Genomic DNA, 18249 nt, shown 5'->3' with positions numbered 1-18249 from the left:
GATTTCCTCTGCATGATCAGGTCCAAGTTTAAGGACTTAAATTTTCAGTTTGGGACTGCTTCTCTTGTGCTAGGTCCAGAGCTACAGCTGAGAGGTTGTCTCTCCCATTTCTTCTGTGTCATCTGCTATCACAGAGGGGATTTTCCGAGGAAGTTTTTTTGAGGGCAGTAATGGAATCCAGAGACTCATGAAGATCCTTGAGACTGGAGGAAAAGTGTTTAAGAATATATCTCAATAGGGGGAAAAAAAAAGAAGAAAAAAAAGGAGGGTAAAGCAGCTGCAGGAGTAAGGTAGAGCTGACGTAGCTGTGCAGACAGGTGAGCAATAATGGTTGGTGGTTCAGAAGACAAGGAGGAAGACTAGGACTGCTAACTTGTGAAGGGTTTGGAGGGCACAGTGCAGGTTGGAGTAAAGGTATGGGAATGATTGAATATAGAAGCTGGGGGGGGGGGGAAATTGGAGCTGGCTGAGGAAAATCTGTAGAGGTAGTAACTGAGGAGAGTCCAGAATTCTGAAAGTGTGGAAACTTTTATGTTTTGCTTGTTCAAACTTGTAAGCCGGTAATATTGCTATACATTGTGTGTGTTTGCTATTCATGTATTAAGGAGATTGTATACAAATAGACAAATTTCTGGAAAGCCATTGTGTAAATTTAAAAAAATAATAATTGTTGATGCATGTGTATTCTTTAATCATATTAAGCAGTTAGCATTAAACTAGGTGACAGAAAGAAGGATCAGCTTCTCTATATCTTTTTAATCAGTGAAGTGTTTGGTTGTTTCTTGCTCCCAGCAGATTTGCAAAGTGACAAAACCTGTAATGTGATTTCAGTATTTTATCTTCAGTATATATACCTGCATACATATCAATCATCTTGTCATTTTTTAACAACTATTTTGTAACAAGTTCCACTATTCTGATAAAACAGAATTTCCTTGAGTGGGTTACATAGCCCAACAGCTGCTACAGGGCCTAAATATGTCAACATTGGCAGGTAGTTCTGTGATTATTACTTTTTTTTTTTTTTTTTTTGTCATCTAAAAGATAAAAGCTTTAACTCAAGAAAGGTGAAGTAAATAAAATAAGCTTATAGAGAAAACTGCATGCTTTTAAGAGAAAAAAGTAACAACGAATATATCAAAAATGTGGATGATGTGATTAATTACACCTCCATGTGATAGTTTTCTGTTTAGGATTTCTGTGTAGGACCTCATAAAGTTCCATGTACCTCTATGAGAATATAAGTTATAAAGAATAATTTAATGTTGGAATAGAGTACTGTTAGAATATTTGACATATACAGGGTTTTTTTGAGCCAGTACAACTATTTAATTGACCTAATTCAGGAATTTAGACATAAATATATAGCATTTATTTTCCAAGAAGGCAAATTCTGTTCATAAGCAGTGTGTACAAAATAATAGCTGTCAGACTCCCGTGGTGGGTTTTTTATTTGACAGTGTTTAGTTAGTAAAGTAGTATTTAGAGTAAAGTTGAAATTGAATGAAATTCAAGCATTTCATTTTGTGAGCTTGGTACTCAAGTGAAGTCAGAAGTCTATAGTAACTGGGAAATATAGCTTGTGTTTCAGGAAAGGTGGTTCTGAAAACTGATGCTGATGTATTTACATTTGATTGATTTTGGAAATTTTCTGTCAACTTCTTCTGTTTTTTATTTTTTTCATGTCATTAGCACAGCGTTACATAATAAAAAGTATGTATTTATAATACATTGCAACCTACTTTGTAACAAATCTTGGAAGTACGTATAGTTCTGTTCTCTATGTAGAACCTCCCTTTTAGGAAGTTTATTAATGAAAGTCCCATTCCCAAGATTGTCGTACCAACAGAGAAAATCTTGAATTGTTTTTCTCTTCAAATTACTGTTGACACAGGCTATGGAGCACCTACTATTAAGATGAGGTTATACTCTTAATCTGAATGATGATGTAAATCTTTCTAAATTTTAAATTCCTAAACCTGCAGTTACTCTTGCCATTATATTTCTTTTCAAAGTTCTACACGCAGGTATGATGCTTCATAAGTGATAACTGACAGTTCACTATGTCTACTACAACCTAGAAATATTCTTAAGGACATTCAATGAATGCAATAAAATAATTAATGCTGAGTTTGGATATTCTAGAAAGAAGAACGTAAAGGTATGTTTAGGTATTTAAAGTATTTAAACATAAAGGTATGTTTAAATAAATTACACTTTTAGTGGAAGTATGAAGAATAATCTAATACCACCTAAAAAAGCTTCAAAGTCAATCTGTCAGATTCTTTCTGGCAATGAAATTCTTGCATTACCTTTTTAATGTTGAAATCAGTTCAAGTCAGTGAAATTTTTTTAATGAACTTTGGGGCACATCTTCAAAGAAACCTGTTATTGAACCTGCGGAAAGGCCAATACTTTTGAACTGTGGAAAAGAAGTTTATCCTAGATTAGCTTGATCTTTTAGTTTACTCTGCCTTCAAACCTGGTAACAAAGCTTTAAGGATAACCCTAAACTGCTGCAGTGACAACCTTACATGTAAGTTGATGCATTGTTATGGATAAATTCATTACTTCCCTCTAGTATTGGCATTATACATTTGGAAGGATGGCAAAGATGTTTATTTGTACTGTGAAAGTGAATATTTTGGGTCTCATGGAGCACGTTTTCCTGAGTTTTGTTACTACCTAATAAATTGAAAATTTAACTTGATTTTTGTTTTCATTCTCTTTCAAATGTTTCAGTGTATTTCCATCCAGTTCAGTCTTTCATCACCCGAATGTGGAACAATGTGTCTTCAAATATGAAAGAAATAATAAAATCTGGAACAAATTATGAAGTGATGGAGAAGAGAAACACATAACTGTATGGAAATAAATACATTAATGCATAGGCTCTGATGCACATAAGTCTGTTTTGAAGGACACTTCATTTTTAGTTTGATCTGCTTTTAAATTTTACTGTAATAAGATATAACATTTGCTTTGGTGAGTACTTGAGGAACTTTTGGTGTGAACAGCATTCTTTTCTACAGAAATTCCTTTGGATTTCAGATTTTGTACTCTTTCCAGGTTACAGTAAGAAAAACAAGGAGATTTTAAATAGAAAAACAACACTCAGTGGTTTGAAGCTGGCAATCACAATGCCTATACTGCTTCTTTTATTTTGTAAAGTGTAACAGGTCAATTCAGTATCAGAGCTGAATGTGTTCTTTCTCTAGTCAAAGTGAAAATACGGGATTACCAAAAAAAATGAAGAGACCAGTAGTTTTTTCCTTTCAGTTATTCCATTGAATGTCTTTTTAATAACCATTTCCTTTGGTGGAATCAAGTAGAACAAGAATGCTTATCACTCACCTGGCCAAGGAAAATATGCCTCATGTCTAGAAGTATTGACTTCTGTAACTGTTATTCTTTGATGCATTTTGATGCACTTTGACTATACATTAATATTGAGTAACACTATGTTAAAAGTGCAGTAAACAGAGAAAATCTCTAGATCTTCTAGTAAAACAATTAAGTTTATATGTGATATAAACTATCTTCACAATAAGATTAAAAATGTATTTATAAAACTGGATTTTTGAAGAGGGAAATGTAGAAGAAAAGAATATAAAATGTGGCTGAAAGAATTGAGTGTAATTGAAAATTGAAATTGTATGGTCATCCAGCATTTAACAATTAAATGATGCTGTATTTTTCAGTATTGCATTTTATTTTGAGAGGCAAGCCCTGTCGAAGTTAATGGGAATTGGACCACTGAATTAAATAGCACTGTTTTATCCTTCATCTATGAGAAGTATTTTCTGCTTCTTCTTCTTATTATAATTATAAAATGGCATCTTTTTTTTCTTTTTTTCTTTTTTTTTTTTTTTCTTTTATTCACTCCAGGTTCCTAAGGATTTATAATCTGCATCAAAGGGCAAATTTTTCATGCTATATACTGTATAGTTGAAATCAAGTACTGCGCAAAAAGTTAGCTGATCTAATAGGTTGATTCCAGCAAAGCAGACGTTTTGAATCTGGACTTTCTTAGTTACTGAGTGTATAGGATTTTGAATGCTTTTATCCTTTTATTGGTGAATGCACTAAAGTGCATGCAGACAGAGAATGTTAAAGTGGCAGTCAGATAAACTTGTTAAAGCAGTGGGAGTTTTTCCTTTCTTTCTACGTGACTTTATCATCACAGTGGAGTTAAAAGGCAATTAGCCTTTCAGCTCTTTTCTGGCCAGTTTATTGGCAATTTACACATAACTGTTGAATAGACAGTGCCATATTAAAAATTCCAATGAAGCTGGCCTGGGGATAACAGACTCTAAATTTTAGGTTAATGTAGGTTTCCTTAAGAGGAACTATTGCCAAAAAGCTCAAGTAAAATTATCTAAATACAGTACCTATGCTGCATGCACTCATAGTTGATGGAAAATCGTAGTAGTCTTGCTACATGCTGTGTTACATTTCCAGAGAAATATTTTTATAAAGAGTGTTTGATGAAAAAGTTTATTCTGTTAGTAATAACAGGCTACCCACTGTGTTACTTAAGGCAATGAACGTAGTGAGTAGAACTAGACATTTTCATCATAATAACCACAATTATACTTGCTTTGCATTTCTGTCATTTTCATCTGAGGTAATTAAAACACTTTACAAATGTGGATTGCTTATTTCTTTCAGTACATGAGAAAGTGGGAGAGAGATTATTATGTCAAAGTTTTGACCTAAATTAGTCGAAACTTTGAATTCCATTTTTCCTAAAGAATAGTAAAGGTAATTTTGTGGATTTTTTTTTTCTCATTTCAGTTTCAATAGTAAATCAAACAGCTATTTTGCAGTACTTACAGCCCAAATTGTTGAGATTCTAATAATTGTTGACTGATTCTAATTTAATCATTTATCATCACCAAGAAGAAAGAAGTAAGACACAAGACACATAAGTTCACTACTGGAAAATATATTGGAGTTTTAATGGTATTTCAGTTTTAATCTGCTCTTACCAAAGGAAAAAAAAATATTGATAGACGAGTATGGGTATTATTTGGCTTTAATGATGCATACATTGCTTCTACAAAGAAACATATTTAATTAAGTTTTGTAGCTGATTTTAATTTACTGATGCTAGAACAGAAAATGAGAAATCTATTGAGGTCTGTGTGATTAAAAACCAGATGGTATAAACAAATAGTAGAACTGATATTTTTAACCTGCCCATATGCATTGCTTAAACTCCTCCAAGTTGTGTCACCTGTGAAATCAATAAAAAAGCTCCTTATAATTACAGCTGAGTTTTGGATCAGGTCCATTTCAAAAAAGGGAGAAAAGCTCATAGGTTTAAAAAATCAAAAGCCCTGTTTTCATTATTTGTAAATTCTTTAGCCACTTCAGAGAGGGCACTCAGATTTTGTTCAGAAAAGAATTGGTGAACTTATGCTCCAATGTGACTTAATAAACAAAATAAAAGGGTTCCATTAGCTCAGGTATAAAATCTAGCAGCTTTTTCATTCAATGTACTACGCTATAATTGGAAATGATCATCAGTAACCACAGTTTTATTTTAAATGGTATTCAAAATAGTACTTCACCTGTGACTGGTAAGAGCTCAGACTTCTGATCCTAATGAGTCGTCATTAAACTTGTCTGTAACTTTTGTGTGGTAGTCCACCAAATTTATGTTGAAAGTCAACAGAATGGCTTCATTAAATGGGCATTACAATGTGAATCAAAACTCTGGAAGTTGAGAAGTTGCAGATTTAAAGTAGCTGGTATCATTTTCATCTTGTTGCACTTTTGGGCACATTTTACAGTGTTCTTCAATTACACAGCCAATCACTACCTTTTCTGTAGCACCTCATGGCTGTTCAGAGCTTACTTTCTTTTATATTAAATATATTAATGAGTTGCATAGTAAATTTGACAATTGACTGTGGAGAGACAAGTGCTAATGTTATTGGTCAACTTAGTCCTATCCATTAACTTGCTGTGGTTTTCTTATGTGCTAAGAAATTGTATAGACCAAGACACAGATATTGTGCATACCTCTGGTGCTTTTTGTGGTGTTTTTTTTTTTTTTTTTTTCTTTCTTTTTTTTTTTTTTCTTCCATTTCAGTTGTGACCTGTCTCAACTCTATAGAACGTTCACAGTATCTTAAAACAATGAAAATACTGCTGCTATTGTAGTAAGTCATCAGGGACAAAAACAGTGCTGAAGCACTGAGTGGTTGAGTTTTAGGTGGTAGTAGTACTAGTACTCTGTGCTAGGCAAAAGTCACTTTTTAACATCTAAAAAATGAAGAAAATTGAACGTATGATCTTATTTTATAGAGATGTGTCAACGATAACTTGTTGAAGTCTATATAGTCTAACTATTTTAAAAATGGAAAGGACTATAAAAAAACAAAGAACTTTACATGAGTATGCCAAATGCTTTAGAGCAAATGACCAAGACATCTGAGACAAGCAAAGGCTTTTGAAACTGTGCCCAGTGTCTGTGCACCATCTTTTCCTACACAGATAATAATGTTCTTTTATATCACAGAGATGCAGAAAGCAGTTTGTTAGTGTTCTAGAGATATCTAGATGTGGTGATGAGCAGTACAGAGAAACCCAAGAAGCAATTAGTATGTAGTTTCAGGTAGATGGTTAGAAAGGCAGCATTTTAAAAACACTGGCATTATTGAAAGGCAGCTTCACTCTGTAAGAAACCTTTAGCCTATGAACAGAATGACACTGAGATCCTAGAGTGAAATATAATGTGTAATTAGTTAGAAATAACCATAAATTTATAGACACCAGGGGGCAGAATTAAGGTTGCAAGGACAGCTATAAACCTGGCATTTTCAACCATCTAAAGGGCTATTTATGTTGCAAACTCAGATTTTTAAATGTAAATGGTATAGAATTTGTTACAAATAATGATCTGAGTTTGTGGAAACAAAAGCTTTTAAATACACTTGGAACAGAAGTGCAATTGCTCATATATTCAAAATGTGAATTTAACTAAAAGCTAATTTTAATTTGTTTCAGCTGATGTCCAGGACACTATTGTTTGTGGATAAATTATTCCAGCTTTCTAAGGGAAAAACATCAAACAAATCCTATCTTAAAAATTAGACCTCTTTTTGTTACTTTCTAGAGTGCAGAAAATACTGCATATAACTGCAGCTTTTATTTCCAACTTGACCTTCCATGTTCTGAAACTAATTTGCCATACTGCTTCTCAAAGCCTGCTCAAGGACTTCCTTTAGCAGAATAATGTGATTCTTATTAAGTACATCCTATAAGACCCAGGAGGATTGCATGCAAAGGAAATAAGACAGAGACACAAATGAATTTCCATCTTTCAGTCAGATATATGATATTGATGACCAGGATGTATATGAAGGATATTGTAAAGAAGACAAAGAAAAAGAATTAAAGCAAATGTTTGACAAATTGGCTGTCTTCATATGCAAAGATGACAAGTGGTCTATGCAACTAACTAGAAGAGATGTAGGCATCAAGCCAAGTAGTTATATCGTCAACAAGTCTCTTTAAATCACATGCTTATATGTAACCTCTCTTTTAAATAAGACCTCACTTTAAATTACATCATCACAAATTACTAAAAGCCATGAGGTTTTACATGAAAAACAATAGTTTCTCTTTACTCCAAATGTTGTTTTTCACTGGTATTAATTTTATATTTTTACTAGAATACCAAAATATTCTGTTAAAGTGGAACTTCTTTAGTAGATTCTTTGTAAATTTTTAATAACATGTACCAAATATAAATAATTCTGAAAATAGCAACTTTCATTGAAAATTTGCTTCTTCCTCTAGTTAAAGTCTTTCAAAGTAACAAAACATTTTCACATTAGGATAACTTGATAGAAAAATGCATTGAAGTAACTCAAATGTAGTACAACCCCTGTAACTCCTTATGTTTTGGTTCTAGTGTGTCTTGCCCAATGTAGCTAGGCTGATGAGAAAGACCTACACTGTACATGTGACACAGTACAAGTGTAAAAAAGTGAATGGAGTCAGGAACTATCACCTTTTTGTTTTATTCTTCAAAAACATGCAGAATTTGGATAATCAAGATTCTAATATGATTTTCCTCTTAATCTGTTATAAACCATGAAATCTGATATTTTCACCATGACTAATCCATGAAATTTGTGAACTTTGTCTGTGATTTACACAAGCTCTATTTATAAAGAGAACTTGTTTGAGTCCCAAGGCATGGAATATTATTTCCCAGCATGCTTTTAGTGTCTTTTTACTAATAAGTGTAAACAAAATGTGCACATTGATTACATTATTTCAAGATCAGGAAGTAAAACATGAGGAACATGCAAGAGTGTATTTCCCATAGCAATATATATGAGTCTTAAGACATTAAGAAGAAACTAAGCCATCATATCAGAGTTGGTAAAGATGGTTGTGATCATAAAGTTTACCTAAAATAATTGGATAACTTGTTTGTAGATCAAAAACGTATGTGATACTTGTATGTCTTTATATTGTAGGCTTTAGAATTAATTGCTGTCAGCATAAAACAGACCAGACAAAAATAGATTTGCATTAATTCTTTGTAATTGGGATGGGGGTGGGGGAATGGCTTGAATGACAGTGAGGATAATTCTATTTTGTAATTGAGGGAGAGGAAATGGCTATACAACAGTCACATATTGAAGTGGAATTTACTATATATGGGAAAGAATAAGGATACTTTATGTAAATGTAATAATATGCAAGTAATACCTTCAAAAGGAAAGAAAATAATTCTCTTGTGTACAGAAAGTTAGTCTGCTCCAGCTGTCATCTCTCAGTTTGTGGGGGGAAAACTCTTGGGGAAAGGCCAAAACACAGATATTCACAAAGCATCCAATTTTTAGTTCAGCATAATGTCTTAATCATCTTTTACAGAGCTGCTCTGCTCTGTACCAAACATGCTATAAATGTGCAATACAGCCGTACATGTAAATAAGTCACACTCCCTGCGGTGATGAAAACAAGACAATTACATATTTCAGTAACTATACAATACTGCAGGTAATAGAAAAACAGCATTGTTCTGTTGTTTTTCAGTTGAACGGGGGACTAGGGCTACAATTTCTGAATGCTGTGGCTATCTCTACATCATTTCAAATTCCTCATTATACAGTTTTATGGAAGATCTCCAGAAATCATACATATTAACAGCACAGATGGCCAACTTGTGACATGATCCATAGATTGAAGCTAGCAAGAACTTTACCTGGTTTGTAATCTGGTCTCTTTCCAGAATAAATGATCATAAATCTATTCACATGTCCATTGAAGTATCGAAATACAGACATCATCCGTCATGTTCCTTCACTCAGTCATGTGATGGGAAATGCCTGTTTTGTGATTGCATAGGTGAACTTCTGGTCATGTGCCGAGGAAGGGCTCGGGAAATAATCTTCATGTGTCTCCTGCAGGTGTCACGATGTTCTTATTTGGTTGCTCAGGTCATGGAATGGCAAGTCTATGCTTTTGCGCTTCTTGTTGGCCTGCCTCCTTAATCATAATAGCTTATGTTCTTAAAGGTGCCACAAACTCTCAAACTAATTTCTGAATGAAAAGAGTCAACTGGATAACTAATGAGATTTAACCAAATATCTGTGAGTTTCCAGAAAAAATAAAGCCATCCCTTATGAAGAAGTAAATTCAAAACAGCTACTTATCATCATACATACCGCAATTAATCTGAGTATCAAATAGAATTAGCGGTTGGCGAGGTTAGAAAAAAAGGGTGGGGGGTGGAGAGATCTGGGAAGTAATGTAAGTGGAAAATAGATGCTTAGATGAAATCTGATTTCATAAAATTCCATTAAATTTAGAAACTAAAATGACCTATTAATCCTTTATTTTCATTAAGTGCACCTTATCTTGATATCTCAGTGTCTCTTTACAAATGCAACTGGGCCCTTCACAACCTTAAAGGTTCTCTAATAGTACTGCTATATTACAGAACTTATGAATAACCAGTAGGGTTACACTACTGGGGTTACACCTAGTAGGGTTATGACATATCATTAACAGATCAAGCAGTAGCAATTACTGAACAGTAACAGTACTGTTAGATAGTACAGTTCAGTAACAGTACTGATATAGATATCTCAGATATTCGGGCTAATAATTTTATGTATATTTAGTCTAATATGCGCAGAATTGTTCAGGACAGAATTGAAGATGTGTAAAGACGTGTAAAAGTTATTTTAAAAAATGTGATTAAAAAAAAAAGTGTAAAGATGTGTAAAAGATGCAAAAGTCCAAAAGTTTTTGGCTTTATTCATTTTCTGAATCCTTAAGCAAATACTCTTGTGTTTTCTACATTTAGACTCTTAAAAATTATTGCCTTTATGTTATAAAGGATTCTGTTTTACATCATTAACATGGCATGTTCATATGAGACAAAATGCTCTTCATGGTAAATTGGGGCTACAGGATTTACCTAAATGATTGCTGAGTTTGAAAGTTCTATAGCAAGGCCTTTATTTAATGTGTACATTTATCAGCTCAATACAATCTCAATCTCTTGTATTATGTCACTCACGGCTGGAAAGAATAGCATCCTGCTGTTTGTGAAGGTGATCTCCTGCTGCTGTTTAGCCACTTGTAGGATTCCATCCCAGTTCCTCTCATCCACTCTGTTTCAATAGCACCATATTTGGACTCTTTCACACATTCTTTTGTTGCTCTGTTTGAGATGCTCTGTGAGCTGAATTAGAATTTTAATATTCTATTCAAAACATAAGGAATCTTTTTGTTAAATGAGAGTATAAGGAATACTCTTCTCTGCTCCCTAAGATAAAATTTCTACACATGCACTGTATTGTTTTCTTTCAAATTTGTCTAGAATTTGGGGCAATGTTTCAATATATTGGTTTACTTTTTATAAATCAGATCCAATTTGAGGTTTAATGTTACAATAAGGCCTGCTACCATCTTAAATTGTTCCTTTGCTGTTCCTCATTCAGAGTTCAGCATTCCTTGTTTCCTTGTCAAAGGTTTACTGATGTCTTTTTGAGCTGCCTGTGTAAGTCAGGCCTAATTAAAGCAGAGAACCTAAAGGACTCCCAAAATGGTGTTAGAAATGACACCAGAACACAAAGTGCACTGTAGGTACCTTTCCATTACTTTCAAGAAGTCAGCTAAGATTTATGTAGACTGATATTTTGCCAGTAACTATTTTTTGATATCCACATAAAGAGAGATATAGAGAAAAAAAAATAAAAAATACTTGAATAGTATACCTATACATACAGTTTCTGTCACTTTACTTCACAGCAAAGCCTATTAACTTCAGTGGAATTATTTGTGTCTAAGATAGCAATTGAATAAACAGAGTAGCAGAATGTGATCCTTTTTAAGGTAGAACACATAGGCATATAATTGCTTTAAGAATTGTTCTTTAGTGAATGGGATTTGATTTACTGAAAAAAGTGGTTGAAAAAAAAATGGTTGAATTATTTACCCTATGAAAAGAAAAAAGTTCCTTGTCCAAAATATAATATTGCATTAGTCTCTTGTAAAATTAAAACATAAAAGTGGTGCAGTATATATAGCTTACCTGAGTGTATGAAGAGAATGAAGGCATTATCCAGGTAAAATACATTTCTATAATTTCATATAGTGTTTTTCACTTGTACCAAATTTCCAGCACCGGAAAATTTGGAACAGTTTTTAGAGCATGTACCATGTTTGTTTTAGCCGTGGCTTTCTGCAGTTCAGAATTCTCTGTGTGCTGGATTTTCATCATCAGGAGCTGTTGAGAAACACCATCTCTTGAATGGGTTTAGGAAAGCAAGCAGAAATTGGAAAATATAAGGGCTGCAGCAGTTTTCTAAACTACAAACAAATTTTACAGCTAGCAGTGGGCCAGAGAAGATGATAAAGAAAAAGGGGGAAAGAAAAAGAGTTCTAAAAGTGAAGGTGAAATGGGAGAGAAGTAAAGAAATGTAGGAGGAAGCAAAGGAAACCATATTGAAGAAAATGAGTGGGACAAAGAAAAAAGTAATCCATGGACACTTAGCTCGCTTTTTTTTTTTTTTTTTTTTTTTTTTTGGCGTGTAATGTGTGTATGATTTGTTTAAAAAAATGTTAACGTTTGTAATGATCAAAAGATATAAGAAGGATAAGAGTTTTTAGCGGGGGGGGGGGAGGGGGGAGGGGTTATTTTATGTAATACAAAATGAAGAGATTTGTAAGTGATCCATCTAGTCAATATTAGCTTCAAGTCTTCAGACTTTTGTGGTTCTGCTGCTTCTTTTCTGTTTGTACTTTAAAATTAATTGAAAGCCTCATTGTTTTGTTTAAATTGTGAAAGCTTCCAAGGTCAATGAGTGAGGTAATTGACCTGCCTGTTGTAGGACAAAAATATGTATGTTAAATGCAAAATTAGTTTTAATTACATAATTATGGCGTTTAATGTGTGGGGTTCAAAGGTTAGTATTACGTTTAGAAGTCATGACAAGAAACACCAAAACAAGCAACACGGTTTAATTCTGCATTTCTTCAGGATTTTAGAAAAGTGGTCCACTGTGTGGCATATATCCTTGACCTTGGATATATGATGATTATAGCAAATAATATATTGCTGTTATACTTTTTTGAATCATAGAGACACCTTTGTAAATGACTAAGTGACTACCAAAGACTTCATTTAAGTTTAAAGTACATGAAAGTTAATCAACAGTGGGAACTCAACTGACAGCAATTTAATCTGATTGGGTAAGGTAATTACATGATTACCAGGAGTGCTTATGTATTCACAAGGATATTTTTATTGAGGAAAAAAAAAAGAAAAAAAAGCTAATTTATTTCTTATTGAGGAGAGAAAAAAAACAAACAAATTTGTTGTCACAGATTAATAGGACATCCTTCATTCCTTGAAATATCTTATTTTCAAATTTCAGCAACAAAATGAACTCATAATTATTTGCAAATTTGCACTGGTTTTGTGCTATGTGTTCCTCTGTTTCTAAACTAGAAATAATACTATCAGTTAACCTGTTTTGTTTAAGAAGCTTAATACTGGCACATTAATTATATGAAAGCCTGAAGATGTCATGATGCTTTTGATCTGTTTTAATATGTGTGGACGCTTGCTTAAATACAGGTTGATTTCACCAAAGTTAAACTTAAGTGTCCATTTTACTACCGGATATTTTTGGGAATGATGGCATTATTAGCTTTTCTGTGACAGTGAGAGGAAAAAAAAAAAAAAAAAGCTATGTACAAGACAGTGTTCATAATTGCTAGACGAAAATTTTCACTCCAGGTTCTATGAATGGTCATTTAGAAAATTCTCTTTCAATCTAATGACAGTGCAGGGAGTGTTAGAAGATGAATCTTTGTTAACAAACATTAACATCTGTGAATACCAACCTGAAGTGCACTATAGATTAGAATCCCACTTGACTAATAAACTAAGATTTGCTCCAAAGCCTGTTTAAGTAGTGGGCCAGGCTTGGCCTTTGCACTTCGTGTGGTTGTGTTAGACACACACACAAAGACAAACAAACAAACAAACAAAAAAAAACTTACAAGAATAACTTAATATCTCATGGGAAACTGTTGAACACATTCTGCTGGTGGAAATGGGTTGTAATTTTCTTAAGGTTAACTTCTAAGGAATTAAAAAGTTAATGAACTAAATGTTAAATAAAAATATATTATTTTTTGTTAATGAGCTACATCATTGTAGGATGAAGTTATGATACATTTTGTGTTATGAAAATAATTTGTTTTCCCTTTAACTATTTTTCCCTAATTAAGTTCTTTAGAAAATATTACAATTTGAATTGTTTTTCTAAACCAGATGATCCAGTCACTGTTGGAGGCACATAGCCACGGCAAAATCTCATGCTGTACATTGATCACCTGTCCAACCTTTGCCTAGAGTGTGATTCCCAGTTCCTTCAAGAGATCCATCTTTACCTGTCTATAAAGAAGAGGAGGAGAGAGACATCTGGGACATTCAAGTATCAAAGTTTAACACCAGAGCAGGTTGAATCTCCATTTATATTCTCTATATATGTTGTTAATGCTGACTGTGGCTGAAATTTTTTTTTGCAGTAATTATACTCTGAAGTGTTAACAGCATTAAAACTTTTTTTTTTTTTTTTAACTCCTCACTTACAAAAATTATACATGCATTTTTCTTAGTTCTGTGGTGTGAAACTGAATCTATTGTCATTCTACTCTTAGCAAGTTAGCTAATACTGAGCATGTGTGGCAGTCTGTACCTGTCTCTTGAACATATGCTTACCACAAAAACTAAAATGTCTTGTTCAAAACTGTTCAGTGTACTGTAGTTGTAGCGTTCTGTATTTAGCACGAACACTTATATTCAGGTCCTCAGCGAGTGTGCTTATTTCCATTAACTAGCTTCAGACAAGTTAAACTTGCTCTTTCTTCCTCTTCCATTTCCAAGAGGACTTTGATATCCACAAAACAGACAGGGTTTCACTTACTGTCCTAAGGACTGCCCCTTTAGGAGTATAGCACAGCCCACACACAATCCTGGACTATGTCCAACTTGTTCTTTGAGCAAGATGTGAACCGCTGACCTCCTGGGCCTCCGGCAAGAGTGCTGCCTACTGAGCCACCAATACCCAGGCCATCAATAAGTTTTAAATGCCAGTTGCAGCCTTCACTGAGATAATGACTTCAGTGTGTAAGGGTTTTGTTGTGGAGGCTGCAGTCTCACATATGGCATGATAGAGTAAAAATGCTAAAACCATAGAGAGTTGTTGCATAACTTGCCTTGATATAACAGTTTTTGTAATATGTTTCAAGGTGTGGAATATTATTTAAAGAGATGCTGCTATGTAGGCTTAGGCCCAAAATGAAGCTATTATAAAAAGAATGTTTAGCAAAAACAGAAATATGTCCATGAAATTGTTGGAGTGGGAATTTCAGGGTAAACTAGCTTAGATTTAAGCAGTCTCCTGCATGACATTGCACTGTTGTGCTGGGAAATGAGAACCAGAAAATGAAAATACTATTAAGAGAGAATCAGAAACTGAAACTGAGAAGAATTAAGATATTAGAGTTCTACTACTATTGCTATAACTTCTTAAAGATCAAATGCTACCACATCCTGAGAAAGATGAGATAAAAAAGTTCCAACCTAGTGATTCAAAGCAGCATTACTGACACAGGTAAATAAATGGACTTGAATTTTTATATTATTTTCAACCTGCTTTCAATTAAGTTATGATATTATATATATATAAGTATGCCATAAAATTAATATGAAGTAAGCTTTAGGTTTTTGGCACGTTTCAGTTTTATTGATCTTCATTTTCAATTTAGCATTAAAAGCATACAAAAGACATGTCGACGTCTTTCATTCAAAAAGAAATTCAAACTGATAAATGTTACTGTTACCCAAATTTTTTTTTATAAGCTTGGATCAAGAAGGAAAACTTAGCTGGATTCAAGGCAGGATTTGTATTATGGAAAGGCTATTAGATAAATTGCACGAGCCTTCTATGGAGCAAAGGCCAGGAACCCAGGACTCTTTTTTTTCCAGCTGAGTGCCCAAATCACTAGGCTACAGACTCTTGCTCCCTCTTGTGTTCTTTCTCTGGTCCAATGAATCTTGAATTTTTTTTTTCTGTACAATAATACAACTTCTACAGGAGAGCTTTAATATATCCTTACCCTCATCCCAGCATTTAACGTGGCCTGTAGCCTAATGATTAGAACATTCTGCTAAAAGACATTGCTTTCAGTCTTGGACTGAAGAAGGAATTAACCTGGGGATTTTCCTTTTGGGTTGAGTAGTCATGCTGCTAGGCTAGCAATGGCTGCTGCTCATATACCACTTTAGAAAGAAGTAGTACCTGAAGAATTCTGGAGGAAACCTGCCTGGCTGGTGACCATTAGGCTGGCTCTGAGAATACCTGTTGGATCCAACTCCTCAACCCACATAGGGGGATGGGTTTTGTTTCTAGATCCCAGTCAGGGTTAGGCGTAAGATGTGCAGTGAGGTGTTTGCTTCTGTTCAGGTAGGTAAACTCTGGCCATGCACAGACGCAGATCCTCTTTCTGGTCTAACCATAGAAAACTGTAGTGTTTTTGGAGAGCAGATGTCTCCAGGCTAAGAAAGGGGCCTTCACAATTTACCATTATGGCTGGAGGTGCCTGAATTCTGCTGTTGTTCCATTTTGAATTCCCTTATCCTTAGGATTGTTGTTATTTTAATTTAACAGCTCCTTTGAATCTAGAACTGAGGAATTTTATGAATCTATTTTTCAAACATAAATTAACTTTACAGAAGCTTTTATAATTAAATGATAGGAAGAATTTATGATTAAAAAAGGCTTGGACATATATGAACAGTAGGAAGAGTCTGTTTTGAAGCTCTAAAAAAATTACTTAAAATGTGGTAATATTTTTGATGGAGTTCTTCAGAGCAGCATATATTAATCTGAACTCAGGAGTATTCAACTAAATTAATATCATTGCATTTATAAAACAAATGTTTGTCAAAATTTCTGACTTAATTCCTAGGTTATAATTTTACCTTTTTCAAGATGTATATTTTGAAAATGGCTTGCAGTGCAGATCCTTATTAATGCAAGTACATTTATCTTCCTCTGTGGAATTATTCTGGTAAGTCAATGCCTAAAATCAACTAGGATGAGTCTGGCTTTCTTTTTAACAGGAATGCTAATTGCAAAAATGACATCTGTGAATTATTTTTAGTCTAAAGAGCTACAGACAGTATAAAATTAGAACCATGGATTTGCTTGGCAGTTCTTTTATTATTGTTTCTACCTTTTAAAACATTGGAGGAATAATGTGATTCATTGCCCATTACTTTTCTGGCAGTAGATGCATCACCTAGTTTGGTATCCAAGTGCTTTACATTGTGAACTATTGCTGCTTTGTAATATGGTACATTGGTGGTGAGAATGGAAACTTGTATTCATGGAAGGCTGTTGTTTTTAAAGACTACTCATCTTCTGCATCCACTAGTGTCTGTTTTCATTGCAGTGGAGCCTTTGTTAGAGTAGGACAGCACTCAGCACAAGTAAAAAGGGTATAATCTGTATCCCGAAGAAGGTGTTCACTAAGACAGGACACTCATTGTCTCATAATCTATGTTTAGAAGAGCATTTACAGCATAACATAATTTCAAACTATCCCCCCTTTCACCGTAAATGGAAATTAAAATGATTGTAAACTAACATCATATTAATGATTTTATAGCGCATGGGGACCTACTGATGTAGTCTACTTCTTTAGTACAGTGTTGACTGATCTCTCTAGAGGAGATGCCAGTATGTAAAAGGTGGAAATTAACAGATATCACTGTTATGAATGTGGGATGAATCGCTAAACAAAACAAAACAAAACAAAACAAAACAAAAAAAAACACTAACAGCCCATGTAATGACAGAACAAGGGTAGAGAGGACTGAATGAAAACAGGAAAATTAAGTAGAAGCGCAGAGAAAACTGTTAGAAACAGAACGGATTTTTGTATTTTTAGTCTATGAATTGATAGTGTGGTAAAGTTTGGGGATGAGTAGAGGTCTTTGCAGATGAATAAAGTTTCTATATGTAAGGATAAACTGTATCACATACCAGCTGATTTGAATTGGTGCATTTTGGGAAGCCCTGCATAAAGGAGTATGATAATTAAGTTTTGATAAACAAGCATTTTGATAGAGCTAAAAGGTAATAGTTGAATGTAAATTAAACTCTAGAAATGAAAGAGAGACTTGCAGTTGAAGTCACATGAAGATTAGCAGTTTGGGAATGGCATATTTTCAAGATTACAGATAGGATGGGTAAAAGGAAATCACAGTAAAGATGACTCATTTTAGTTAGAGTTCAAATTAAAGGCCTTATCTTCTGAGGCATGAAAATGATCTACTGCATCATTGCTTAGCACAAGAAAATTAATATGAATGTGTTAATGTTTTCACTTGATCAATTTTAAATGAAAAGGCTTTTAATTTATTTGCATATTTTGTTCCTTTCATTTTATATGAGATTCATTGGTGAGTAGCAATGATTCTCCAGCCTTAAATCACTTGATGTGTTGAACAGAAAGAGGTTTCATGGCCTGGTCTCACTGTCCTGTCTTTAGTCTTGTGACAAAGAAAAAAGGGAGTGTTCACAAATGTCTGATACGTATTTGCATTTGCTCTTGCCAGTAGTGAAGCTGATTGGAAATTTTTCTGTTTAACAGAGTTTTTGATAGAAATTGTTGCTTGATCAGTCCTGA

Source organism: Aythya marila (genome assembly GCF_965140915.1).
Source record: "Aythya marila genome assembly, chromosome: 10".
NCBI classification, from domain to species: domain Eukaryota; kingdom Metazoa; phylum Chordata; class Aves; order Anseriformes; family Anatidae; genus Aythya; species Aythya marila.
Note: the sequence above shows the minus strand (reverse complement) of the source record.